Here is a 27,988-nt window from a genome sequence, read left to right as displayed (position 1 = left end):
CTGAGTGCATATATTAACAAACTAGGGAGAGCATAAATCAATCAATTGGAAATGCAAATAAAAAACTCGAAAGCAATCAAATTAAAAACCCCCAGCAGAAAACCAAACTAGAAATCCTAAAAATTAAGGGAGAAATTAATAAAATTGAAAGTGATAGAACTATTCATTTAATAAATAAGACAAGAAGCTGGTACTTTGAAAAAACAAACAAAATACAAAAAGTACTGGTCAATCTAATTAAAAAAAGGAAGGAAGAAAAGCAAATTAACAGCATCAAAAATGAAAAGGGGGACAGCACCTCCAATGAAGAGGAAATTAAGGCAATCATTAAAAATTACTTTGCCCAATTATATGGCAATAAATATAGCAATCTAGGCGATATGGAGGAATATATACAAAAATACAAACTGCCTAGACTAACAGAAGAAGAAATAGAATTCTTAAATAATCCCATATCAGAAAATGAAATCCAACAGGCCATCAAAGAACTCCCTAAGAAAAAATCCCCAGGGCCTGATGGATTCACAAGTGAATTCTATCAAACATTCAGAGAACAGTTAATCCCAATATTATACAAACTATTTGACATAATAAGCAAAGAGGGAATTCTACCAAACTCCTTTTATGACACAAACATGGTACTGATTCCAAAACCAGGCAGATCAAAAACAGAGAAAGAAAGCTATAGACCAATCTCCCTAATGAGTATAGATGCAAAAATCTTAAATAGGATACTAGCAAAAAGACTCCAGCAAGTGATCAGAAGGGTCATCCACCATGATCAAGTAGGATTTATACCAGGGATGCAGGGCTGGTTCAATATTAGGAAAACCATCCACATAATTGACCATATCAACAAGCAACCCAACAAAAATCACATGATTATTTCAATAGACGCAGAAAAAGCCTTTGATAAAATACAACACCCATTCCTATTGAAAACACTAGAAAGCATAGGAATAGGAGGGTCATTCCTAAAAATAATAAACAGTATATATCTAAAACCATCAGCCAATATCATCTGCAATGGGGATAAACAAGATGCATTCCCAATAAGATCAGGAGTGAAACAAGGATGCCCATTATCACCTCTACTATTTGACATTGTACTAGAAACACTAGCAGTAGCAATTAGAGAAGAAAAAGAAATTGAAGGCATCAAAATAGGCTAGGAGGAGACTAAGCTATCACTCTTTGCAGATGACATGATGGTCTACTTAAAGAATCCTAGAGATTCAACCAAAAAGCTAATTGAAATAATCAACAACTTTAGCAAAGTCTCAGGATACAAAATAAACCCACATAATTCATCAGCATTTCTATACATCTCCAACATAGTTCAGCAGCAAAAACTAGAAAGAGAAATCCCACTCAAAATCACCTTATACAAAATAAAAGACCTAGGAATCTATCTCCCGAGACAAACACAGGAACTATATGAACACAACTATAAAACACTCTCCACACAACTAAAACTAGACTTGAGCAATTGGAAAAACATTAACTGCTCATGAGTAGGATGAGCCAATATAGTAAAAATGACCATCCTACCCAAACTTATCTATCCATTTAGTGCCATACCCATAGAACTTCCAAAAAATTTATTTACTGATTTAGAAAAAACCATAACAAAGTTCCTTTGGAATAACAAAAGATCAAGGATATCCAGGGAAATCATGAAAAAAAAATACAAAGGAAGGGGGCCTTGCAGTCCCAGATCTCAAACTATATTACAAAGCAGCAGTCATCAAAACAATTTGGTACTGGCTAAGAGACAGAATGGAGGATCAGTGGAATAGACTTGGGGCAAGTGACCTCAGCAAGACAATATATGATAAACCCAAAGATCCCAGCTTTTGGGTTAAAAATCCACTATTCGATAAAATCTGCTGGGAAAACTGGAAGACAGTGTGGGAGAGATTAGGATTAGATCAACACCTCACACCATACACAAAGATAAATTCAAAATGGGTGACTGATATGAACATAAAGAAGGAAACTACAAGTAAATTAGGTAAACACAGAATAGTATACATGTCAGACCTTTGGGAAGGGAAAGTCTTTAAAACCAAGCAAGACATAGAAAGAGTCACAAAATCTAAAATAAATAATTTCAACTACATCAAATTAAAAAGCTTTTGTACAAACAAAACCAATATAACTAAAATCAGAAGGAAAGCAACAAATTGGGAAGCAATCTTCATAAAACCCTCTGACAAAGGTTTAATTACTCAAATTTACAAAGAGCTAAATCAATTGTTTTTTTCCATTTGATATCAAGCCATTCTCCAATTGATAAATGGGCAAGGGACATGAACAGGCAGTTCTCAACCAAAGAAATCAAAACTATTAATAAGCACATGAAAAAGTGCTCTACATCTCTTATATAATCAGAGAGATGCAAATCAAAACAACTCTCAGGTATCACCTCATACCTAGCAGATTGGCTAACATGACAGCTATGGAAAGTAATGAATGCTGGAGGGGATGCCACAAAGTAGGGACATTAATTCATTGCTGGTGGAGTTGTGAACTGATCCAACCATTCTGGAGGGCAATTTGGAACTATGCCCAAAGGGCGATAAAAGACTGTCTGCCCTTTGATCCAGCCATAGCACTGCTGGGTTTGTACCCCAAAGAGATAATAAGGAAAAAGACTTGTACAAGAATATTCATAGCTGTGCTCTTTGTGGTGGCCAAAAATTGGAAAATGAGGGGATGCCCTTCAATTGGAGAATGGCTGAACAAATTGTGATATATGTTGGTGATGGAATACTATTGTGCTAAAAGGAATAATAAAGTGGAGGAATTCCATGGAGACTGGAACAACCTCCAGAAAGTGATGCAGAATGAAAGGAGCAGAACCAGGAAAACATTGTACACAGAGACTGATACACTGTGGTACAATCGAAGGTAATGGACTCCTCCACTAGGGACAATGCAATGTCTCTGAACACAATCTGCACGGATCTAAAAAACACTATCCACAAGCAGAGGATAAACTGTGGGAGTAAAAACACCGATGAAAAGCAATTGCTTGACTACAGGGGCTGAGAGGAAATGACTGAGGAGAGACTCTAAATGAACACTCTAGTGCAAATACCAACAACATGGAAATGGGTTCAAACCAAGAACACATGTGAAACCCAGTGGAATTGTGAGCCGGTTATGGGAGAAGTGGTGCGAGGGGGTGGGGGGAGGAAAAGATAATGATCATTGTTTCCAATTAATAATGATTGTAAATAACCAAATAAAATAATGTTTAAAAAGTAAAAAAAAAGAATATCAGGGAAATTTACTTGGATAATTTTTTGTAAGATGTTTAGCCTTTTTTTTTTTAAATAATGACTTTTATGGAGTCCAATAATTTTAAATCATATCCCCTGGATCTATTTCCCAGGTCAGTTGTTTTTTCAATGAGTTATTTCCTATTCTATTTTTTTCAATCTTTTCATTTCATTTTATTGTTTTTTTTTTGAGGTATTATGAAATCATTAGCTTCTATTTGTCAAATTCTAACTTTTAAAGAATGATTTTTTCCCCATTGACCTTTTGGTCCTCCTTTTTCATTTGGTGTATTCTCTTTTCATGGAACTCTTTTCTTCACTGGATTTTAGTACATCCCCCCCCCCCCAATTGACCAATTTTACTTTTTAATCTGTTATTTTCTTTTCACATTACTTCAATGTCTTTCCCTCATTTCTCCTTGTCTGCCTTATTTGATTTTAAATTTCTTTTTGAGTTTTTCTAGTATCTGAGACCAATTCCCATTGTTCTTAGTGGTTGCTTGGAACTCACTGTCCACTATTGACTCTGTGTCTTACTCTTTGCCTCCATAGAAATTTTCTTTGGTTAGGTGTTTCTTTTGCTGTTTGCTCATTTTCCTAACCTTTATTTGCTTGTGGACTGGGAATTCTAAAAGCTGCTGATTCTGTCTCTGCTACTGATGGTTTGCAGGATTGAGTACTCTGAACTATTTTGCCCTGGGGCTAAGGGCTTCATCACAGCACTTGCTTGAAAGGGCAAATTGCTATGGAATTCCAGGCTTCACCACTAGCTGGTTCCAGGGTCTGGGACTTCAAGGGATAGGACTGGGGTGTGGGATGCTCTGTAGTTGGTGTAGGCAGAGTCCTGGAATCCTAAAGTTGGTCTATACCCAGGTTCATAACTTGATTCAGTATGTAGGGGGATGGTTGGCCAGCAGTCCTCAGTGTGTAGTTTTGCTTCCAGTTCCCCCTTATCCCATGAAAATTGACTCTGTCTTCCTACTGTTTAAGTTGTGTTGAGTAGAAAAGCCCTTTCACTCCATCTAACTGATGTTTTTTGACTCCTGTCATTTTGAGGCACTTTTTACAGGATGGTTTGGAAGGAATGATGAGTGGTTTTAGCTTCTGCTGCTGCTAAGCTGCCATCTTGGCTCTGTCTCCCTGATTCCTCTACATAATGAATTTATAACCAACTAAATTGTCAACTCTCAGGATCCAATTTCCTCATCTGAAAGAAATGTAGATGAGGAAAATTTACTACCTGATTCACACAGTCATTTGCAGGATCAAATGAGATCATGTGTCCATTTATTTATAACTGTAAAGCACTATATAAATGCTAGCTACTATTATTTTTTCCTCATCGTCTCCCTTAGTATAATTTCTAAAACAGGAGAGCAGAAATTGAAGTTAAATGACTTGTCCGGGGGTCACACAACCAGGAAGTGTTAGAAGCCACATTTGAAGTCAGGTTCTCCCAATTCTAGGCATGGCACTCTAATCAATTGTGCTACTAGCTGCCTCTATTATTAATTTTATTGTTGTGGTGGTGGTGATCTGTTTTTGCCTAGCATTTTTACTTACTAATGAACTCTACAACATCTCTCTTATCATTGATGCCTCCTGGCTTCCTAGGTTTCTTTCAAGTTCCAACTAAAATACCATTTTTCCCTCCAGCTACTTTTAAGTCTAGTGCCTTCCCTCTGCAAGTTATTTCTTATTTAGTCTATATATTGTTTGCTTGTTGTCTCTTCCATTAGATTTTAAGCTCCTTTAGCAAACATAGTGCCTCACAAATTTGTTTTTAAGTCATGTCTGACTCTTTGTGATCCTTAGGACCATATTGTCCGTGGGGTTTTCTTGGCAAAGATACTGAAGTGGTTTGCCATTTCTTTCTACAGTATATCTGGCATATAGTAAATGCTTAATAATTGTGTATTGACTGACTGACATTAAAACACTCATCTACAATCTCTGTCCTTCTGGACAACTTAAAGGAATGTTTCTTAAAGAAAGATGGGCCATGGCAGTTATCACCTTTAGAAGTGAAATCACAGACATGGAAAGCAACTTTAAAAGCCTCCAGTTTGTCTCTGCTGTTATATATAGATTGAGGCACATCACATTTTCCCCCCCAGAGATTTTTTTTTGTTATTTATAGGTTAAAATCTATTCTTCTCTCCCCAAAAGATTTGTAAATGCGTTGTGAAGTCATTCATACTCCACCTCTCAGTAACAATGTGAGCCTGTCAGAGAAGAAAACATTTTTAGTTCCATTAATTACTTTTTTGTAATAAGTCAGTCACCCTTCAACTAGAAGGATGGCCTGGCAGTCCAGATATAGCAAAGGAAATTGGGAAGACTTCATTCTAAATCTTCATTTTGTACTGATTAGATGAGCCTGGGGAAGCCAGAGCTTCAGTATCTAAACTAACTCTTACAGGGGTAATAAACTATAGATAATTACTTGGGAGTCATATAGCCTGTTTAGGTCATTGTTGGTTGGATTAATGATTATACAGTGTTTTCAGAATACAACAGAATATGCTCCTTGGTTCAATGGAAGTGATATTTACTCAGTACAGTCCTAAGACATGCTGAGGATGAGACTGAGACATTGTACAGACCCCTGAGGAGGAGGTCTCAGGAAGTGAATTATTTAATGAAAACAAAATGGATTAATGTGCAAATGGGGCATGTGTTTTTTCAGCTTGGGGTCAAAGGGAGAGAGGTTTGCTAATTGTGATGTGGCTCAACATCTCGCTCTACATGGCTAAAATTGTATAAATGGGCTCTTTGACCTTTTCTGGTTTGGGGAGCCTTTAATAGACACATGCCAAAGTACTTAAACAAGTCTGAGTCAGATTAGGGACTCTAAAAATTATTATTTCTTTGAGTGCCTTCTCTTCCCTTTTCTTTCTTCTCTTTCCTTTCCTCTCTTGTCTTCCAGTGTGCAAGTAATCCCCTCCACATCATATTGAAGCATATGATTCTTCACTTCATTTCATTTTTCTCTAGTGATAGTGATATGTTATTTTCTTTTACAACATAATGAACATGGAAATATGTATTATATGATAACACAAGTATAAATCTATACAGTGTTATCTGTCTTCTTTGGGAGGGAGGACTATTGGAGAGGAGAGAACATAGATCACAAAATGTCAGAAAACAATTATTAAAAATTGTATCAACATGTAAAAGCTACATTTCTTAGACAAAGTAGACCCACTTATTTATTTGGGGTATCAATCTATAATTCCCTCAATAGAAACACCCTCCAGAGAAGCAAATTGTCTACCTACCTATCTGTAACTTTTACTTCCTGACCTGAGAAAGATTGGTTATCTATTCACTACACCAGCTTTTCTCAAACTGTGGTCTGTGGTCCCCTGGTGAGGAGGAAGGGAGGTGGGTTTCTGAGATACTTTTAAGGTATCTGAGAAGTCCAAACTATTTTCATAAAAATGATAAGATATTATTTACCTGCTGATATTCCCCTTCCTCCTTTTCCCAACTACATATCTGTGAGACTATATTTTCTTCATATCCTTCAACCAAAACAATGCATTACAACAGATTTAATGCAGAAGTCAATAGGAGAATTCAATCATCTTCAATTAAACCAGACATCAAAGAGATTGGCAAAAATACATAAAACAATATGAACATTTCTGTTTTGTTTTGGAAATGTGGTTATTTTTTTCATAAAATGTTTACATGGACATGTAATAGATTTATTATCTATTATTTTAATGAATAAGTAGTTATTCATTAAATAAATATAATAGATAATTTAAACAAATCAATAAAGATTTATATAACTATATTAATAGCAAGGGTTTAAAATAAACTAGTTTACTTATTAGTAAATGGTAAACATTAATATATTCAAAGTATTGTTAGAAATAATCCACAGAAACAATAGTCCTTTGGGGATTCTCAATGATTTAATTATTTATTTGTTCAACCTTCCCTACTTTTCTTTCCCTGCCATGGAAGGCATTATCTGGCATACAGATATGTAGGTATTTGATGATTTGTAAGAGTATAAAGGAATCTTGAGATCAGAAAGTTGGAGGAATGCTATAGCCCTCTATTCTCTATCTATGGATATATAATCCAGTACATGATCAATTTTGCTTAATGTTAGGAAGAGCTACAAATCAAAAGGTAACACTATGAAACCTACCTTTGAGGGCTTGCAATTGAGCTGGGGAAGCCGGAATATCTAGCTTAAAATATATATGATATATATATATATATATATATATATTTAATTTATGATAACCCCCCCAAAATTCCAAATGAACTCTAATAAAGGTTTCAAGGTATCATTACATTAGTAATATTGTTGTTCAGTCATTTCATCCATGTCCTACTCTTGGTGACCCTATTTGGCATATTCTTGGTTAAGAGAGTGGAGTAGTTTTCCATTTCCTTTCCATTCCATTAATAGAGGTATAGGATTATAAATTTAGCATTGGGAAGATTGTAAAAGGCCACATTCACCTGATTGTTAATTTTACAAATGAGGAAAATGGATCCCAAAGGTGTTGAGTGACAAGTACACCCTTATCCAAACAAGAAATGACAGAGGCAGGCATAGGATCCATGTCTTCTGAGGCTAGAATTCATTACCTTTGCTCTGCAACCTTCTGCCTTCAGAAAACCCACATAAGGTGACAAGAAGAAATGATTCCTCATAACTAAAGCAGTTAATAAAGGTGCTGGCCAAAAAGTAGAATTGAAGCTGTCCTTAAATCTAGAAGTCTTTACTATTCCAAAGATATCAAAGATGGAGAAAGGGTCTACTTGTACAATAATATTTATAGTATCTGTCTTTTTTGTGATGGTAAAGAAGTAGAAATTGAAAGTATGCCTAATTGGGGAATGGCTGAGCAAGTTGTGGTATATTATTATAATGGAATACTATTTTGCCCTAAGAGATGACAAGCAAATGAGTTAACAAACAAACAAACCAACCAACCAACCTTGAATGACTTATATGAAACAATACAAAACTCAATGAGCAGAACTAGAAGAATGTTGTACACAGAAACAACAATAGTGTATGATGATCAGTTGTGAATGATTTAACTATTATCAACAAGGAAAGATCCCAGATAACCCCAATAGTGTCATGACAGAAAAGGCTATCTACTTCCACAGAAGGAACTACTAGAGTTTGAATACAGATTGAAGCACATTATTCTTCACTTTATTTCCTCCATGTATTTTTCTCTAGGGTAAGCAATATGTGTCTTCTTTTACAATATGATGAACTTGGAAATAATCCATGCATCCATATATCATATTGCCTCCCATGTTGGAGAGGATGAAGAATGGAAGAAGGGAGAGAACATGGGTCACAAAATATCAGAAAACAATTATTAAAAATAAAAAATCTAAAAATGTTGAAGAATTGACAGAATTGAGTAAGCAGAGAGGGTATATTAAGTATATTAAGTAGGGGAATGGCAAATACAAAAGCCAACCAGTTAGTCAACAAACATTTATGTACTTAACTATGTGGCAAGTTTTTTTGTTAAGTACTGTCAATAAGAACAGCAGAAACAACCCTTACCCTCAAGGAACATACTGTATCCTAATGGAGAAAAACTATATAAATGATTAGATACATACAAGTAAGTAAATAAGTAAAGAAAGAAGGATAAGCATTATTAGCTGGAGGTGGAGGTTGAGGGGGCACAGAAAAACCCAGAAAGTTCTCATGCCCAAGGCAGACTTTCAGTTGGGTCTTGAAGAAAGCCAAGGAAACTGCCAGGTGAAGATAAGGGGGCAGAGCTTTACCAGTCTGCTCTTGCACTATAATATCCACTATAAGGGCATAGAAACATGACATAGGATATCATGTCTGAGCGACTACAAGGTAGCAAGTTTTGCTGAGTCTTGGTGTAAGTAGATTTGTGGAGTGGGAAAGAAGAGAGTGAAGTATAAGAAAATTGGAAAGGTAGGAAGGGACCAAGTTAAAATTTATATCGAAGGTAATAGGAAGCCACAGGAACACATTGAACTGGGAGAGTGATATGATAGACCCCATACTTTAGAAAAATCATCTTGCTGACTAATAGATTACAGGTGAGAGAGAGAGGCATGGAAACTAGTTAGAAGGCAATGAAACTTCCTTCTCAATGGGTGACTAAGGGGCTTGAGAGAGGGAGAAAATGTGGATCTCAAAAAATTTTTAAATGATTCTTAAATATGAATGAAAAATAAGAGCTCTCACAAGAAACATTCCTTTTTTGGGGAAAGATAATGATTGCTTAGATTAAGGTGATGGTTGTGTGAGTGGGAGAGGACATTTATGAGAGATGTAAAGATTAAAAATGACAAGATTTGGGAATGGACTTAATGTGTGGGATGAGTAAAAATTAAAGAGCTATAAATTATGTATAGCTTGGAAGCCTGAGCACTTGGTTTATGGGTTTCCTCAACAGTCAAAGAGAAATTTGTTAGGGGTAAGGTTTAGGGTGGTGGTAGATAATGAGTCCTGTTTTAGCCACATTGAGTTTGAGATCTTTCCAGGCCATACAATTTGAGAAGTCCAAGGGACCACTGGAGATGTGTGACCATATTTTGAGAGACTGGAAATATATTTTGATTTAAGGGGTGATATGAATAGAGGTTATCGTTGAATCCATGTGATCTGACAAGAAGGATAAGTAAAAGCATAGAATGAAAAAGAAGAAAATACAGGCCAGATTCTTTAGAACATTGATGGTTAATAGATGAAGAACCAGTAAAAAAGTGATAAATAGTAGTGTTGGATAAATAGGAGGAGAATCAAGATATGGAAATGGTTACCAAAAATATGAAGTGAGAGAGAATCTAAGAAGATAAAGTCATTAATAGTGTCAAAAGCTGCAGACAGGTCAAGAAGGATTGGGGTTGAGAATGTTCAGGGAATAATAAGTTGACTAATTTGGTGTATTCATCATATCAGTTTGATTAGAGAGGATGAATCTTTTGAAATATTGCACACATAGCTACAATGAAAACATATTACAGAGGCCCTTGAGAATTGTGAGTTTCAACTTGATGGGAAGAGAAATAGGAATCTACTTTTGAAAGGAGGAATGAAATGAGAGCAGAACATCAGGGAGAAGCAATGAACTGGATAACTTGGAGACAGAGAAACGAGGGGGAGAACGTGGCCCATGTAATGTTTAATAATAAGCTACCATTGCAATAATCCAGGTGAGAAGAAAGAACCATGATCTTACCACATAGTTAGATGGGGACATGCCTGGGGATGTAGACTCTAAATGATCACTCTGTTGCAAACATTAATAATATGGAAATATGTCTTGATCAATGATACATGTAAAACCCAGTGGAATTACTCGTTGGCTATGGAAGGGGGGAGGGAAAGAACATGAATCATGTAACCAAGGGAAAATATTCAAAATTAATTAATTAAATAAATAGATTAAAAAAAAAAAGAACCATGGTCTTAGATACCTGAGTTTGAATCACATACTAACCCTTAAACTTTTGGTTTCACTTATCCTCAGCCTCTATTTCCTAATTTACAAAAGGAAGTTGGATTAGAAAGTCTCTGAGGGTTCTTTCACTATGAAAGTTCCATCATTCATCACATGATAAGGAAGTAGTCTAGGAAACTGACAGTGGGAAAATAATTTTCTCTTTCTTTTTGGTATATATGAAAAAATTTTACTCAGAGATAATTTATACCTGACATGTTTTTTCACTTATTTTCTCTCTGTCCCACCTCCACAGTTGAAAGGAAAAGCAAAATTTTTGAAAGAATTATGCATAGCCAAATGAAAAAAAAATCTTCATTGGCCATGTCAAAAATATTTCTCATTCTGCATCTTGAATCCATCATCTTTCTGTCAGAAAATGAAGACCATAATTTATCATTGGGTCCCTGAAATCATGGTTGGTTAGTCATTGCATTGATTATAGTTTTTCAGTCTTTTGAATATGAGGAACAATATTTTCTGATGATCTTTTACTTACCTTGTATTGATGCAAATAAATTCCTGTCATATTTATTCTAATATTCCTTTTATAAAGTCTTCATGAAAAAAATCCATGCCAAATATAAGCATATGCCAATTCATTTCAAATTCTATAGAGATGATTTAGTCATATGTCTGGCAACTCCTACCAAAACAGGTAGATTAGTGAGAAAATAGGCATAGAGTTTGAGTCTTTCTTCCTATTATGGGATATTTCATTTCTAAAATGACTATCCATTAATATGAACATATTGGATATCTGTGAGCCCAGAGTGGCAACTTGTCACATTTCATAGCTTTCCATGGGAAAATATAAAATTGGTAAGTTCCAAATGAGTAAGCTTTGGAGTTCTATGCTTGACCTTTTTATTATGAGCAAATCTGTCCACTCTCATTTTTTTCACTGTTCTTCAATAGCAAAAACCTGAATTTTTCTCAAACAAAAAACCATACCACCACAAATTCCCCAATATCAAATAAAAAGACAACAAGGAAGATGGATCATATGAAAAATTTGAGTTTCATAATCTCAAATTCCATGGAATTTTTATTAACTTTAAATGGAGATGCTAGTGGGGGAAATGATTAAATCTTCCATCACCTCACCAATTCCACAGATAGCCTCATTTTTATCTCCCTCAAACATTATTCTGTTTCAAAGTATTAGTTCTTGTCATTCTCCTTAAGGATTGACAGATGCGATGTGGAGATCTTGACTGGTCTGAGAGGCACACTTTGTTTTTTTGTTTGTTTGTTTAGTTTTTAATTTTGAGCAGCTTTAACATTTGCTGATGAGGAGAAAGAAATTGAGAAAGGAAGCATTGGCTTTCTACATTCCACATAGTTTCCTTGGTGGCAAAACTCATGAATAACTGAGAACAGTCCTCTAAGATGCTGTGTTTCCTATTCCTTTAAATAGTGAACTTATACCATGTACTCAGATAAATTTTCTGGTTTCAAGACTTTTTTCTAATACTGTATTGGTGAATCTCTGGCTTTGATGCTAGAGGAAGTTGCTCTCCTCCCCTTCTCTAAGAGCACCTGAGGATATTTCTCAGAAAATCAAACCCTCTGCCCATCAGCTCAATGGGAACACTTCTCTCCTCCTCTGTCTGAGGTAAGGTGGACTCACATGCAGAGTGAGGATTGCAGTTTGGGCACTTAGTCTCTAAAAGGTTTGCCATTACTGTTCTAACATAGACTGGCTGGAAAAGAAAATTCATCTAATCTCTTAGATAATTCATTTTTCTCTCCTCTTCTCTTTTCTTTTCTCTCTTTCTCCTCCCCCTACTCCTCTCTCTAATTTCTCTAGAAAGATTTGCAATTTGAAAAAAAGGTAAAAAAATAAAACCATTGAATAGGTAGAAAAAATCGAATTGTGATTTGATTAACTCATCACCAAGGAATTTTAATTATATATAGTATCAAGCCAGATGGACAAATATGTCTACTTGCTTCTCAAGGGAAACTAATCAGATATTCATTTCAATATTTGAGAAAAAGGGGAAGAATATATTTCCTGAAATTCATGAAAAATTTGCCTTAGACTTTATAAAAAAGGGACACGAATTGTAGTCATAGAATTTGAGAGCTAACTGAGTCTGCAGTGGCCATCCTCTTCAATTCATACAAAAAAGCAATATATACCCACAAAAGCAATATATCCTAACTCAGTTATTCATTTAATTGCCTGACTTCTTGGTCTCAGTTTCTTCTTATGTAAAAAGGTGATAATAACATTGGATTGAGAGAGAGTATGGAATATTGGAGAGAAACCCTGCTTAAAAACTAGGAAAAGGTGGTTTTGAGGCTTCTTCTTTGGAGCAATTTAGGCCTAGTTGTTTAACTTTTGCTGTACATGAACAATTCCTCTAGATAAAAAGGGTGTTAGGAGTAATGGAAACATAGGTGCATGTGGCATAAAGAGGGTTTGGCCTTGATCTTGAATCTTTGCTCTGAGATTTATGAGTTGTATGACCTTGGACAAGTCAATTCTCTGAGCCTCAGTGATTAATAATTATAAATGACCTCATATTTATACTATTTTAAGAAAAAAGTATATAATTTTGTTAAAAAGCATAATCAACTGAATTACAAATAATTCTTTCTTAGCAAGTGTGCCTCTATCGATCTCCAGTTTTCTTCAAGGGTCATATCAAGTGACACATCTTTCAAGAGATCTTTCTTCATCTCTCTAATCCCAACATTGTATATTTACTTTTCTATACAAGGTAGTATTGAGTAACTAGGTGGCACAGTGGATGAAGTGTTCATGCCTTGAGTCAGGAATATTCATCTTCCTAAATTCAAATTGGGCCTCAAACACTTGCTAGCTTGAGAAAATCACTTAACCCTGTTTGCCTCAGTTGACTCATCTGTAAAATGAACTGGAGAAGGAGACAGTAAACCACTCTGTTATCTCTGCCAAGAGAACCCTAAATGGGTTCATGAAAAGTTGGACATAACCAAACAGCAAAAATGCATTGTACTTATACTTATCTGTGACTTTGGTAATTTCCTAGATAGCTAAGGTTGTCTCTGTGCTTACAGGACATACAGTAGTTATTTAATAAATAAATGTTTGTTGCTTAAACAATTTTAAAAAAGATGCTGTAGTTGGGAAATTTGATGGTCTTTTCTCAAACATTGTTCTTCTTAACGAAAAACAAAACAAAACCCTGCAACATTTGAAACTACTGACTGTCCCTTCCAAATTGGTATTTTTATCTCTCTGCTCTTTCTTAGTTATTCTTCCTGTTTCTCTGACCACTCTACTTGTCTCTCTCTTCATATTCTCTTTTAATGATCTCATCTACTCCCCATTTTCATCATTTTTATTTTTAATAACATTTTTACTTAATAACCAGCACCACTAAAAAATTTAAACAAATAAATAAAAAATTATGTGCTATTCCACAAACTCTTTATTGTTTATTATTTGTTTAAAAATATGTATTTGAGTTCTCTTCAGATTTGTTTTTGAAACTTTTTTCTTTTGATTTTGTGGCTATTTTTAAAATGTAATTATATACACATGAAAACCCAGTGGAATTGCTTCTTGGCTCTGGGAAAGGGGAGGGAGGAGAGGAAGAAAAGAACATAAATCATATAACCATGGAAAATATTCTAAATTAATTAATCAATTAAAAATAAATAAATAAATTTAAAAAATAAAAAAGACTAATCAGTATATATTATTCTATCTATATGTTTCCTTTATTTTCTCTATATTTCCAGTATTTGTCACTATTACAATCTGTAATACAATCTACTACATTTAGTCATTTTCTTCATTTATTGCATTTGTGTTATTTCTAGTTTTTTTGGACATTACAAACATATTTTCCACAAATATTTTCATACATATACTTCTTTTCACCCTCTCAATAATGCCCTTAGGGCTGAATCCTAATAATGAGATCCAGAGGTCAATGGACATGAATAGCTTGACAGTTCTTGTTTTCTAAAAAAAAAAAATTCACAGCTGCTTTAGCAATGTAATATTAGGCTGTTTTTCCATGTTCCAATCAGCATTTAATTAGGTCATTTTTATCTGTTTGGTTCTCAGTTAGTACACTTTATCAGGACTATATTTAGCTAAATTGGTCCTTAGGTTGTAGACAGAATCTGTTGCCAGGGCCATAGTTTTTCCAAAATCAAGTGTTTCCAGTTTGGTCATAGCCAATGTTGTTGTACCACAACTTCTCAGGAATACATTCCATAGTATGATGAATGTTAAAGTAAGAATTTTGCAGAATAGGTATGCTCTCCAAACCATTGTTGTCCCACCAGAAACTATGTTTGGATTATGCATATGCTTGGGCTTAGATCTACTATTAACCTCATGTAGGTATATGTTGGCTTTCCTGATATATCTGTCAATTTAACTTATCTGGGGCTCTATTCATCTCCTTAACTTCATTCTCATTTATTTTTTTGGTTAGATTTTTCTAGTTCTGACAAGGAAAAATTAAAGTCCTGGCTATTCTTATGTTGTTATTTATTTCCATCTATATGTCATTTAGTTTTTCCTTTAAGTTCAGAATGCTATAACAATTGGTGCATAAATTATTGATAATACTTTATTATCTATAGTACACTCTCCATATAATATAGTTACTTTGTTGATTTATTGTAATTTTATCCATTTTAGCACTGTTTCTGTCAGAGATGATGACAGCTACCCCTGTCTTTTCTGAATCAGCTGAACCATAATATATTCTGCTCTAGCCCTTCATCTTCTCTCTATGTATATCTCTCATTTTAAATATGTTTTTTGTAAACCACATATTGTCAGGTATTGGTTTTTTATCTTTTCTGTTATCCATTTTCTACCCATGGGTGAGTTCATCCCATTTACACTTAGTGTCATAGTTACTAGCTGTGCATTTCCATATATTCTATTCCCTTCATTTTTTGTCTCCCTCTTTCTGCCATAGCCTTCCTTAGATGTCCAATTTCCTTTGACCAATACCTCTCCAAGTCACAGCCCTTCCCCCAAATCCTCCCTTATCTTCTCCCCTTGACCTCCTAGTTTCAAATTGGCCCACCTTTCCAAAAAGGTCACTCCCTTATCCTTTCCCCCATGCCTTTTCATTCTTATCCTCCCTACCATGCTTTTCTACTTCTTGATTAACTTATCCCCTTACTTTACCCCTTTACTTCTTGATGTGTACTATCTTCTAGGTATCTCTCCCTTACCTCTCTTTTTTTATTCCCTTGTCTTCCTTTCTCTTAAGCCATCTTTTTTTTAAACTCTTACCTTCTGTCTTGGAACCAATACTGTGTGTTGGTTCCAAGGCAGAAGAGTGGTAAGGGCTAGGCAATGGGGTTTAAGTGACTTGCCCAAGGTCACACAGATAGGAAGTGTCTGAGGCCAGATTAGAACCTAGAACCTCCCTTCTCTAGGCCTGGCTCTCAATCCACTGAGATACCCAGCTGCCTTCCTCTTAAACCATCTTAATTTGTCCCTTATCCCATTTCCCTTCTCTCTCATTTTTCTGTATATTAATAAAAATTTAAATTTCTAATTGTGTATTGCTTTCTCTTTATCCCAAGTCTGATGAGAGTAGACATCTAGTATTACCTGCCCTCAATCTCCTTCTTCCAGTGTCCATGGCAGTTCCTCCACTCATTCCCTTCCATGAAAGATAATCATTCCACCCTACTTCCTCCTGGGGTTTTCCACTATCATTTTTGCTCATTCAATTACATCCTTTCTTCCCTCCACACATGCCTCTTCAAAAAACCTAGACCGTGATGAAATTTGCTGGGGCCATAGATGACATTTGCCCATATAGGAATCAAACAATTTGACCTTTTGGGTTGCTTATTATTAGTCTTTCATTACCTTTGAATATTTCTTAAAGATCAAAATTTTTGCTGAATCCTGAGATTTCTCCTGGAATAGTTGAAACTCCTTTAGTGCATTAGATATCCATTTTTACCATTTATAATTATACTCATCTTTGCCTCACTTATTATTCTTGATTGTTAGCCTAATTCTTTTGCTCTTTGAAATGCTATGTTCCATGTCCTGTGTTCTTATAATGTTGTGGCTGCTTAAGTCATATTATTTTACTATAGCTCTGCAGTATTAACATTTTTTTCTTCTTGCTTTTGGCATTTTACCCTTATCCTGGGAGCTTTGAAACTTAGCAATGACCTTTCTGTACATTTTTATCTTTGGGTTTCCTTTTAGGTGGTAATCAGTGGATTCTTTCAATTTTGATTTTACCCTCTTCTTCTAGAATTTCTGGGCATTTTTGTCTGATGATTTCTTGGAGTATGGTGTCTAAACTCTGTTTTTGGTTGTAACTTTCTGGGACTAGTTAACTTTTCTTATATTATCTCTCTTCAATTTATTTTTCAGGTCAATTGTTTTTGTGATAAGATGTTTCATATTCTCTTCTATTATTTCATTCTTTTGATTTTGCTTTATTATTTCTTTTTCTCTTAGGAAATCATTAATGTCTCCTAGTCTGATTCTAGTTCTTAATGCATTATTGTTTTTGATAAGTTTTTGGATTTTTTTTTCCATTTGGGTGATCTTTCTTTTATGATTTTCTTGTATTGCTCTTATTTTTTTCTGAATTTTTGGTCTCTCTTTCTATTGTTTTTTGAGGTCTTTTTAAAGTTGTTCTAATAGTTATTTTTGAGCTTGTGGCCATTTGTTGTATTTCTTTGCTGCTTTTGAAGTAGGTGTTTTAACTTTGCTGTCCTCTGAGGTTTAACCTTCATCATCTCTGCCCCCATAATAGCTATTAATAGTTAGGTTCTTTCTCCTTTGCTTGCTCATTTTTATTTTTTAAATTTAGTTATCAAGCCAATAGATTTAATTATTGCCTTTTTACTAGACTCTCAGTGTTTCTACTGTAATGAAGTATATTACCTCAGATTACAGGATTTCTCTGTGTGTTTTTACCTGGGTCATATTTAGTTTTTCCAGGGTCTAGGGTCTGAATATAGTCTGGGGTCCTGTGCTTGAGCTCCAGTCCATGATTGACCTCATATGTTCCTCCCAGAGCCAAAGGGCAATTCTGCTGTCAACAGCTTGTCTACCTCTTCCAGTGGAAGTATTCATGGACTCCACTGTCCTGGAAGTGACCATAGATGATGAGGTCCCATTCTCTCAACAACCACACTCACTAGTGTGCACTCCTTCCTCATTCCTCCTCTGCTTCTACTGCAGCTTGGGACAGAGCCAGCATCAAGTCTGTTCCTTTGGCCTCCAAAGACCCTTGTTCACTATCAGTGACACCTGTGCTCCTGCTCTCAGGGCCTGGTACCTTCAAACCTCATGATATCTACTCCTTCTACCCCACCTATGGGTCAGTGGGGGTTTCAGAAGCAGAGGCTGCAGCAAACACAGCTCCTCCTAGTACCCTTAACTTGGCAGATTCCAGTGGTATCCTCCAGGATGCAGGTTTCTAATCCTGCCCCACATTCTCCCAGAGGTTAACTTTTGATTATACTCTGTTTGCTTCTCTTCCTGCCCCAGGGCCCAAGGTGGTCAGCTGTTCAGCTTCACTCCTGATTCCTGGATATTTTTTTGGTCATTTTTAGCTTTGATTCTGTGGAGTTATTTTTGGTTGATTATGGTGGGGTATTAGGTGGGTGAGAAAGCCTCACACCCTACTCTACCATCTTCCCTCCATTTTCATCTCTACATAAACGATTCCCATGGCTACATATTTAGCTTTAGCTCCTCACTGAACTCTAGTTGCTTATCATTCATGGACTAGAAAGCATTAAAAAACAAGCAAATCCAATACTGTGTATTGGTTCAAAGGCAGAAGAGTGCTAAGGGCTAGGCAATGGGAGTTAAGTGACTTGGCCAAGGATGCATCTGATGCCAAATTTGAACTTAGGACCTCCTATCTCCAAGCCTGGCTCTTTGTCTAGTGAGTAACCTACCTGCCCCTGACTATAAAAGACTTTGAGATGGATGTCCTACAGATATCCCTAACTCATCCTGTCCAAAACATATATTATTTTCTCTACCTCTTCCTCCACCTGGCTTAGCATCTGAGTTTCTCCTTTTTTCTCCAAGAGAACCATATACTCCAGCATTTGTATAGTATCAAGATGCATTAGAGCATTTTCTCTTGTCTGGACAGGATATTTCTTTTATGAATTCTGGTGAGATTAGTTATAGATTATAGAATTGAGAGGCAGTGAGGTGCTGTAGATAAAGAACTGATTAGAAAACAAGGTTTCATAAACTGGATTTGTGAATTCCTTATGATTTTAGGCAAATTACCTTATCTCTCTGTACCTCAATTTCCCTCATTTATAAAACGAGGGGGTAGTATTATCATTTTTAAAGTCTTTTGCATTATTATCCAATGAACCCAGGCTTAAGTCCTGCCTTTGACAGATTCAAAGTTATAATCTCCTATGACTCCAGGAAACTCTATAAAACTATAAATCACTGAGTAGCTAATAATCTGAATTGCTAGAGGAAATTTTCTCATAGCAATGAAATCATAGTCCTAGTTAAAAAAGTAGTCAAAACTATATTTTAAAACATTATTCTTTCAATTGCATGTAGAATTTTTAATGTTAGTTTTTTTAAATTTTGAGTTCCAAATCCTCATCCTTCCTCCTTCTTCCCCTTCCCCTTCATAGAGAAGGTAGGCAATTTGAAATAGATTATACATGTGCAGTCATGCAAAATATATTTCCTTATTCGTCTTATTGTGAAAGAAAATACAGAACAAAAACCCAACAAGGAAAAAAATTTAAAAATATACTTTGATCTGCATTCAGACTCCATCAGACTCCAGTTCTTTCTCTGGAGGTGGATAACATTTTCCATCACGAGTCCTTTGGAATTGTTATAGATCACTGTATTGCCGAGAATAGCTAAGACATTCACAGTTGATCACTGCATAATATTGCTGTTACTGTGTGTGTTCTGAAAACTACACTTGAAATAAAAGCAGTAATAAGTGATAAGTATTTGGTTGTGACTAGCCACTGTGTTGTGGGAAGTGCAAAAGAAATTAATACCTGTTTGTTCAATCCAATTTGAACAACTCAGTATCTGGTTGGAGAGATAAGAAAAAAATAGAAATAATAACATTTCTCAGTTATGTAGTATTTGCTATAAATATTATAAGATTTCAGAGCATTGTCCTCTGTAAAAGAACTCTGAATAAAGAGACAGAGAGCATTAGTAGGAATCCTAATTCTCTTACTACCTACCTATGTGACCTTGAGCAAGTCACTTTCTCTCTGTGGGGTTCCATTGTCTCATTTCTAGAAAACATAAGAGACTTGGATTAGATGATGTCTAAAGTCTCTTTGAGTTCCAGATCTCTGATCTTACAATCAACAGGGATTTGTAGCCTTCAGAGTATTTTATATTTTGAGGTAGAAGGTACTGTACAAATGACCAAGCCCCATCTCTTTCTTTTACAAATGAGGAATCAGAGGCATAGGATGATAAAGGAACTTATCTGGGGTTACACAGTAAGTATTGGAGGCAGGATTTGAAATTAAGTCTTTATGACTTCAAATTCAGTTAATCACAGTCTCCATAAAGCTAAGAAATGAACTGAGAGGAGAAAATTTCTGGGTTTCCACTATGTTTAATGTTCATCAAAGTCAAATGCCACAGAAAGGCTGAGAAACATAGGGAGTAAGAAGAAAGAGACTTCTATATTTGGCCAGATGGAAATAATTGGGGATTCTGGAAAATATGAGTAGGAGTAGAAACTAGATTGCAAGGTATAATAGGTGAGAGGAAGAAGAGATGGTGGCTGTAGAAGAGTATTTTAAGAAGTCTAGCAATTGAAGGAAATGGAAGAATTGGAAGGTGCATCCAAACATTTTTAATAATATTAAACTTTAATTGTGTAAATAAAAAATCTTTTCTTTATGTGTTCATCAAATATAAAACCCCTCTTTCACCTTACATGTTTTGAAAGGAAAGATTAGAGTCAACTGTGAAATATAAAACATAATATCATCAAGGGCTATCCCATAAATGAATTCTAAAGAGTCCAATAAATTTTCCTTGATATTTCAGAAGTATTATTTTATTTGTAGATTAAATTTGTACATGAGAAGTTTGGTGAAGGAGTGGCCCCAAGTGAGTGATTTGGAAATGGCATGGAAATAACTCATTAATTTTGATTCTCTTCCCAGGTAACTGAAATTAGTTGCTTCATTAGTGATCAAAACAGCATCTGGTAATATCTTGAACTATGTTATGAGAAGTTTAAATATATCAGATTTTAGATTGATCTCTTAACATGCTCTTAACAAATACTTGGACCACTGTCTTTCCAATACATTTACTTTTGGCAGAAACATTTTAACCAACACCCGATTGTTGATGCAAATGAAGAGTAAGGATGGCAAGGATCCACTAAAACCAGAAATAATAAGGAAAGCTTCTTTTAGCCCATACTTCAATAATCATAGACTCTCCTCGATTGAAGCCTTCATGCTGATGCTGATACTAAAAGGAAAAGACTATTTAGAGATGTTATCATTCTCTCTAAGTATTGGGAAACTTAGTCAATTTTGACTTCTAACATATTTACATATACCATTAGAACACCTTCATCTTGAATAGATACTTAAATGGATGATGAGTTTAGGAATTGAGCCCAGAGTTGAACAAGAGTATAGTAGGATGAATAGCCTTTGAATACTGGATGGCCATTAAGACCCTTAGGACACAAATTCTGTCATTCTGAGTAAAAAATTGACAGATCACAGAATGTAACACATTACAAATACAGCATTCTTTAGGAAGACTGGTATAAATGATGTCATAAAATGGATGTATAACTACAAAAAATGGGCCAGTCATTTAATGAGAGCATGGATTCCCTAATGGATAGCCTAGGTACTTCAATGGTATCCTCTTGCTATAGAAAGACTCTAGCATGTTTGGGGGTCCCCCTTCCTATGGAATGGGAGAAAATGTATATGACTTTAATAAGATGAGCAGTCATAGAAGAGGGTGGAAGGGGAAAGGAACACATTAATTAAATGCCTACTATATTTTAGGCACTACACAAAATACTTTAAAGGTATTATTCGTGTGATAATGATTTATTTTATCTTTTTTATCTATATCATGGAACCCAAATCAATGAGCTCAAATGTCCATTGGAGTATTGGAGCATATACCGATAGAAATCAGGCCAACTTAAAAGAAAGAACGTGAGTTGTAAGGGACTGAGTAGTCTTTTTTTATAATTCCCTTATTTAATGGATGAGTGCTGAAACCTAGAGAGATGAAAAAGACTTACTCAAGGCATAAGGTCAGTTAGTGGTAGAAATAGGATAAGTATCTAGATTTCTTTACTTTCACATTAATGTTCTTTGTATTTTGTAGTGTCTCAGAGGGAATTTTATGTCATATTTATTATTCTTGGGCAAACTGGATTATTGAGTTTCTACTATAGTTTTTGGATCTACATTTGGTCTTGTCCTTTAAGTAACACTGTAGATTAGTAACCTCATCGGACATGCAAATATAGTACTAGTAAAATGCTAATATAGGCAAGATTCGAAGTTGTTCAGGTTGCAGACCACACCAATGTGCGTAATCTGATAACACTAAATATTTTAATTTGAAATTAATTTAGCTCAAATTGATCACAAACTAAATTGAGTTCATTTCCTAATTCAAGCTTTATTATTTTTTCAATTGCTTTTATGAGAAGGGCTGTTTGGGAGTATTTTCAAGTTGTAAAAATTAGTTGAGAAGAAAAGATGAATTTAAATGCCATTTATCAAATCAGCTACTGATAGAGTATTCAATTTTAATGTATGTTGCATATGTAGTGAGCAAAGCATGCTAATGCTCAAATAATGTAATACTGAGTTAAACCTTCTTGCATTTCCTTAGTTTGATCAAACTATGGATACATTTGTTCTTCCTTTATTAACTCTGTTTACTGAATTGTCCCCTAATATATGTTTGAGTAACCTCTGGTATGTCAATTTGATTTTAAAGGCAAATCTGAGGCATTGCTATTCAGAACTAAAGAAAGGGCAAATAACTGGCTTGATAACTTAATTGCTGAATTTCTATGTCAACATTTTCCTTGAAGTCATCTTCCAAGCATCTTTGACCTGATAATATAATAAGAAATTCTATAGAACAATGAAACCAAAAGTTTCTCTCCCTCAATTTCCATAAAATCTCTGGTCTATGTGACATCAGCACATCTAGGAAAAGGATTTTAAAAATCAAAGCATCATAGAATTTGAGGGCTGTCGCCATCTAGTCTGACACGCACAAAATGAGTCACCACTACAATGTACCAAATTACCAATTACCAAATTCTCAATTATGCATCAAAGTACTAATAAATGTACTAAATGACCAAGTGATCATTCAGTTTCTGATTAAAGACCTCCAAGGAGGAGTAATTCTCAGTAGGAAGTAGCTTATTTCACTGTTGGATAGCTCTAATAAGTAGAAAGTTTTTCCTGACATCAAGCTCAAACTTGCTTTTTGGCACCCATTATTCCTATTTCTGCTGTCAAAGGACAAAAAGAACATGCTTAATCCCTCCTTCAAACGATAGCCTTTCATATACTTGAAGACAGCACCAATTCTTCCTCAAGTCTTTTTTTCTCCATGTGGACAGTACTTATTTCCATCAATAGATTCTCACTTGTCAATAACTCAAGGCCATTTACCATTTTCATTGCCTTCCACTATATAATATTAATTACATAGGTTTTTTTTTCTTAATCTGTGGTTTCTAGGGCTGAAAAAGATACTTCAGAGGAGACATCACAAGGCCAGAATTCAATAGGACTGCTACATCTCTATCACATTTAATTACTTAATCACTACGTTCCTCTTAATGCCATTCAAGCAGAATCTCACTTTTTGACTCAAATGTCACACTGATGACTTTTATTGACTTTGCAGAACATCTAGGTGGGGCACTGGATAAAATATTGGGCCTGAAGTCAAGAACATTGAGTTCAAATCTGGCCTTAGACATTTACTAGATATGTGACTCTGGACAAGTTTCTTAATCTCTGTCTGTCTCAATTTCCTCAACAGTAAAATGAGGATCATAATTCTACCTCATAGTATTGTTGAGGATTAAATTAAATCATAATTATAAAGTAGGCACTTGATAAATGCTTGTTTCCTTCACTAAAACCCTCAGATCTTTTTCAGAATAATCGCTGTTTTCCCATTTCACTGTCATCTTATGCTTGAGAAGTAATTTTCCTTATTCAGGTGTAGGATTTTCCATGATTTTGTATGTATCACTGACACCAGTTTTGAATCTATAATTCTTTAATGATGTTTTTCCTCTGGGTCTTGATTTGAATTCATTTATGACATTGAGATGATCTCTTACTATTTATTCCCTAACTATCTTGAATACTAGCTTCCTGATGCTCACCATTTCTAGTTTAAAAGATCGCAAAGAAAATGGAAACAAAAACAGGAATCAAACTGAAGCATCCACATCACCCTAGATTATTTTGAGTATATTTCCCTGATTGTTTTTCAATATAGATCTATCATGGGTATAAAGCTCTGTGCATATGGAGAATTCTGGGAGTTAGAATGCTCTTCAATGAGAAATTGACATTCTGGATTTTAGTAGAGAAGTACTGTTTTGTTACTTGAAAAGTCACACAACAAGCAATTGTCAGATGTATGATTTAATCCTATATCTGTCTGACTAAAAGTCTCAAAGATTCCATTTAGTTTTCCTGCCTCAATAGCTCATGTGGTCATTTAAAAAAAGCAGTAAGTGCAACAAATAATAAAAAAGATTCAGATTGTAAAGAAACTACTTTAGAAAATTAAAGTTTGAATATAAATTGAGTTATTATTCCTTTAGTTTTTATTCATTTGGTTATTATTCCTTAAGATTTACTCCCACTTAAATTGTAAGTAGTGATGAAAGGATGGCATTTTCCTCTTTGTCGTCATGCAATCACATTTTAGGGTAAATGATGCTGAGAGCATTATTAGTGTGTAGAAGGAATTCAATCACCAGGGGACAAGATTTCTTAGGGTACTAGAGACCCTGAAATATACTTAGGTAGAGGGGTTCAGTTGAGAGTAGATAACAAGGATTCTGGAAGCACTGAAAATGAACTTTCCCTACTTTACAATGTTGCTGAAGGCTAACCTGTCAAAATTACTCAAGTACCAAGAAAAATTAAACAGAGCTCTTTTTAAATTTTATTTTTAAAAAATCCTTACCTTCTCTCTTAGAATCAATACTGGGGTTTTTTTCCCAAGGCACCAGAGAGGTAAGAACTGGGAAATTAGGGTAAAGTGACTTGTTCAGGGTTTCATAGCTTCAGAAGTATATGAAGTTAGATTTGAATCCGGGACTTCCCATCTCTAGGTCTGGCTCTCAATCCACTGATCCCTCTAGATCAGAGCAATTTTTAGAAAACGATACAAAACTGAAAATTTTGCATTTTGATTAACTTTTCCTAGGCTATAATATAAATAGCTTGCCATTTCTCTGAAATTTCATTGTCTTTTGTAATTCTTTCACATAACTTGTCTAAATTAAATAAAAATTCAAATTAATATTATAGACTTTTTTTTACCTATTATCACTGAAATTATTTTCAAATGCTGAAAATTCTCATAGAACTGAGAGGGACCTTAGTGATCTTTCATTCAAACTTTTCATTTTATAGATTAAGGAAACTTTGATCAGTGCCAATTCATACTTAATGATTTCCCTTTGAGATTACCCTAATTTAGGCAGTATTTGCCTTGCTTGTACGTTGTTGTCTGCAAATTATTTTAGACTGTGAGCTCAAGAGCAGAGACTGTTTTCATCTGTCTTTGGGTCCCCAGCTCTTAGCCTACTACCTAGACTAGAGTAACTGAGTGATTGACTTCAGTAAGTATTTTAGAAAATTAAATTGGATATAACAAAAGATCCTAATTTCTTATAAGTCTTTTTCCTGTTTTTTCTTTTTTGTATATTAAAAAGCTTTTGTTTGTTGGTAATTAAGTTTACATACACACACACACAAATTTCATACTCCCCTCCCCTCAAAATCAAATAATTACAATAAATGGATTCCCCACCCACATCCCTCACTAGATAAGAAGGAGAAAAAAATGTTGTGTTGAAGGGGTCTGATGCAAGAAAGAGAGTTCAGGCGCATAGTGTATTATGGCTAGAATAAAGTCTGAAAAGGAGATAATGTGAACTAAAACAGGAAAGATAGAATGTTTTGTTCACATTATCTCTTTTGCAGTCTTTATTCTAGTCATAATATATTATGCCCCTGATCTCTTTTTATTTTATGGATGGGGAAACTGAGTCACAGAAACCCTGTGGCTTGTCCAAGATAACCTCTGGCAGAACAAGGACTTAGATGCCTAATCGCCATTTTCAAATTCATCACCCTTCCCCCCCCCCCATTCCATGCATAAGAGAGATTATTCTGGCAGTGAAATACAAGGTATTTCAAAAGGAAAGGAATGGGGAGGAGTCAGAAGAGCTAGGATTCCAGCAATAGCTCTGGATGCTAGTCTGTCCTGGGAGGGGGTCAGGTGTAGTCAGGACCAAAAGAAGAGATGCAAAGAAAAGGATGGCATTGAGGAGGAACTGGCAGAATCTCTTTACTGGTTTGAATAAGAGATAACAGGGGGATGGGTGAGTTCAAGGTGATTCAAGGTTTGGAGGATTTGAGGAAGACTTCTTTGTAAGCCACTGATAGCTTATATACATATAGCTGCTTTCAGAAACCCAGGACTTCCCATGTGTGTGAAATGGTCTAGCCCTACAGTTGTCTTCCTCTTTTGACTTTCTTCCCAAAGTGCCCTTTTGAAGAATTTTATTCAGATTCTAGGCTACCCAGCTAGGGGTAAATTATCACAAATTCTGTATGAGCAGCTCTGAGAACAATCAGGCATTACTCTGCATATCATGGCAGCTGTCTGTCTCTGAGCCTCCTGCCCCACTTTTCCCCTTAGATTTCTCCCCCTACCCCTTCCCAGTAGAGGGCTAGCCTTATTTGGTCCTTATGAGGAGTCTGGGTGGGAGAATTCTCTGATTTTCATTTCAGAGAAACATATGCATTAAATTGGATTTTTCTGACTTCAGTAAATGGTGAAGTACACAAAGGTTGGGAATAACCTTCACTTACACTCAAAGGCAAAAATGGAAAATAGGAATCTATTTGGATTCTGCACCAGGGAAATAAAGGACACAACTGTTATTTGAGTTGGAGCTGCAGATGCTTTAGTCATTGGGATTTGAGTTATTAAATTTTGCTTTTTATACCTCCATAATGCTTTCCATTTTGTTCCCTAAGGGAATCTAGGGCTTAAGTGTCTGGAGGTCACTTAAAAAGACATCCAAGAGCTTGTGTTATTGTTTAAGAGAGGTTAGATAACCTTAATAAGCTGCTTATAAGTCTTCTCTCTAATGCCATTTTTAAAGTGTTAACCAAACACCTGCCCTGTCAAGCATGCTAGGCTGGGCACTGGAGGAGGGGATGCAAAGATGATCCAGGCACATTTTTTGTTCTCAGGGAATTTGTAGATGATGAGTATAAGGAAAACATGTTGATGTGATGTTCAAATTAATTGAATTGCTTTTTTTTCAGAAACACCATAGTGAATCCTTTCTATGTAAACATAGAAACACACACGGATACATTATTGAGTGCTTCTATGTTTTGAAAAGAAGATTCTTTGTTTGGGCTCTCACCCTGATTAATGAGGCAAAACTCAAGACAAAGAGAATTAAAAGGAGTTTATTATAAGTATGTCAAGGGAGCAAAACATTGATGGGCTGATCACTGTAGATCAATAATGGCTTGAAGATGCAGCCAGCTTGTACTGATAACTTTCATAATGAGATAAAAACAATCCACATAGATCCACATCAGCAAAAGAGGTTGGACCCTTGTATTGCAAGTCCTCCCCAAGGTAGGAATATGCTACAATTTCCAAGTACAAACAGGTAGGGGGTGATGACTACATGGCAGATATCAGGGAATACAAAGCTTCAGACTCAAGGACACGTCTTCTGAGAAGCAGGTATGGGAACAACTGGTCATTTAGACTAACTTGCAATATTTTTATATACACATGCATGCACATGCGTGTGTGCATATGTATAATATGTATATATGCATACATATATGCCTTCATAAATATGTTTTACAGAGAGTACATTCTGTGTAAAAACAGTAAATTGTTTCCTGCAAATATATTAT

Source organism: Monodelphis domestica, chromosome 8, assembly GCF_027887165.1.
Source record: "Monodelphis domestica isolate mMonDom1 chromosome 8, mMonDom1.pri, whole genome shotgun sequence".
Taxonomy (NCBI): domain Eukaryota; kingdom Metazoa; phylum Chordata; class Mammalia; order Didelphimorphia; family Didelphidae; genus Monodelphis; species Monodelphis domestica.
The sequence above is the reverse complement of the archived record's forward strand: the minus strand, read 5'-3'. Positions refer to the sequence as shown.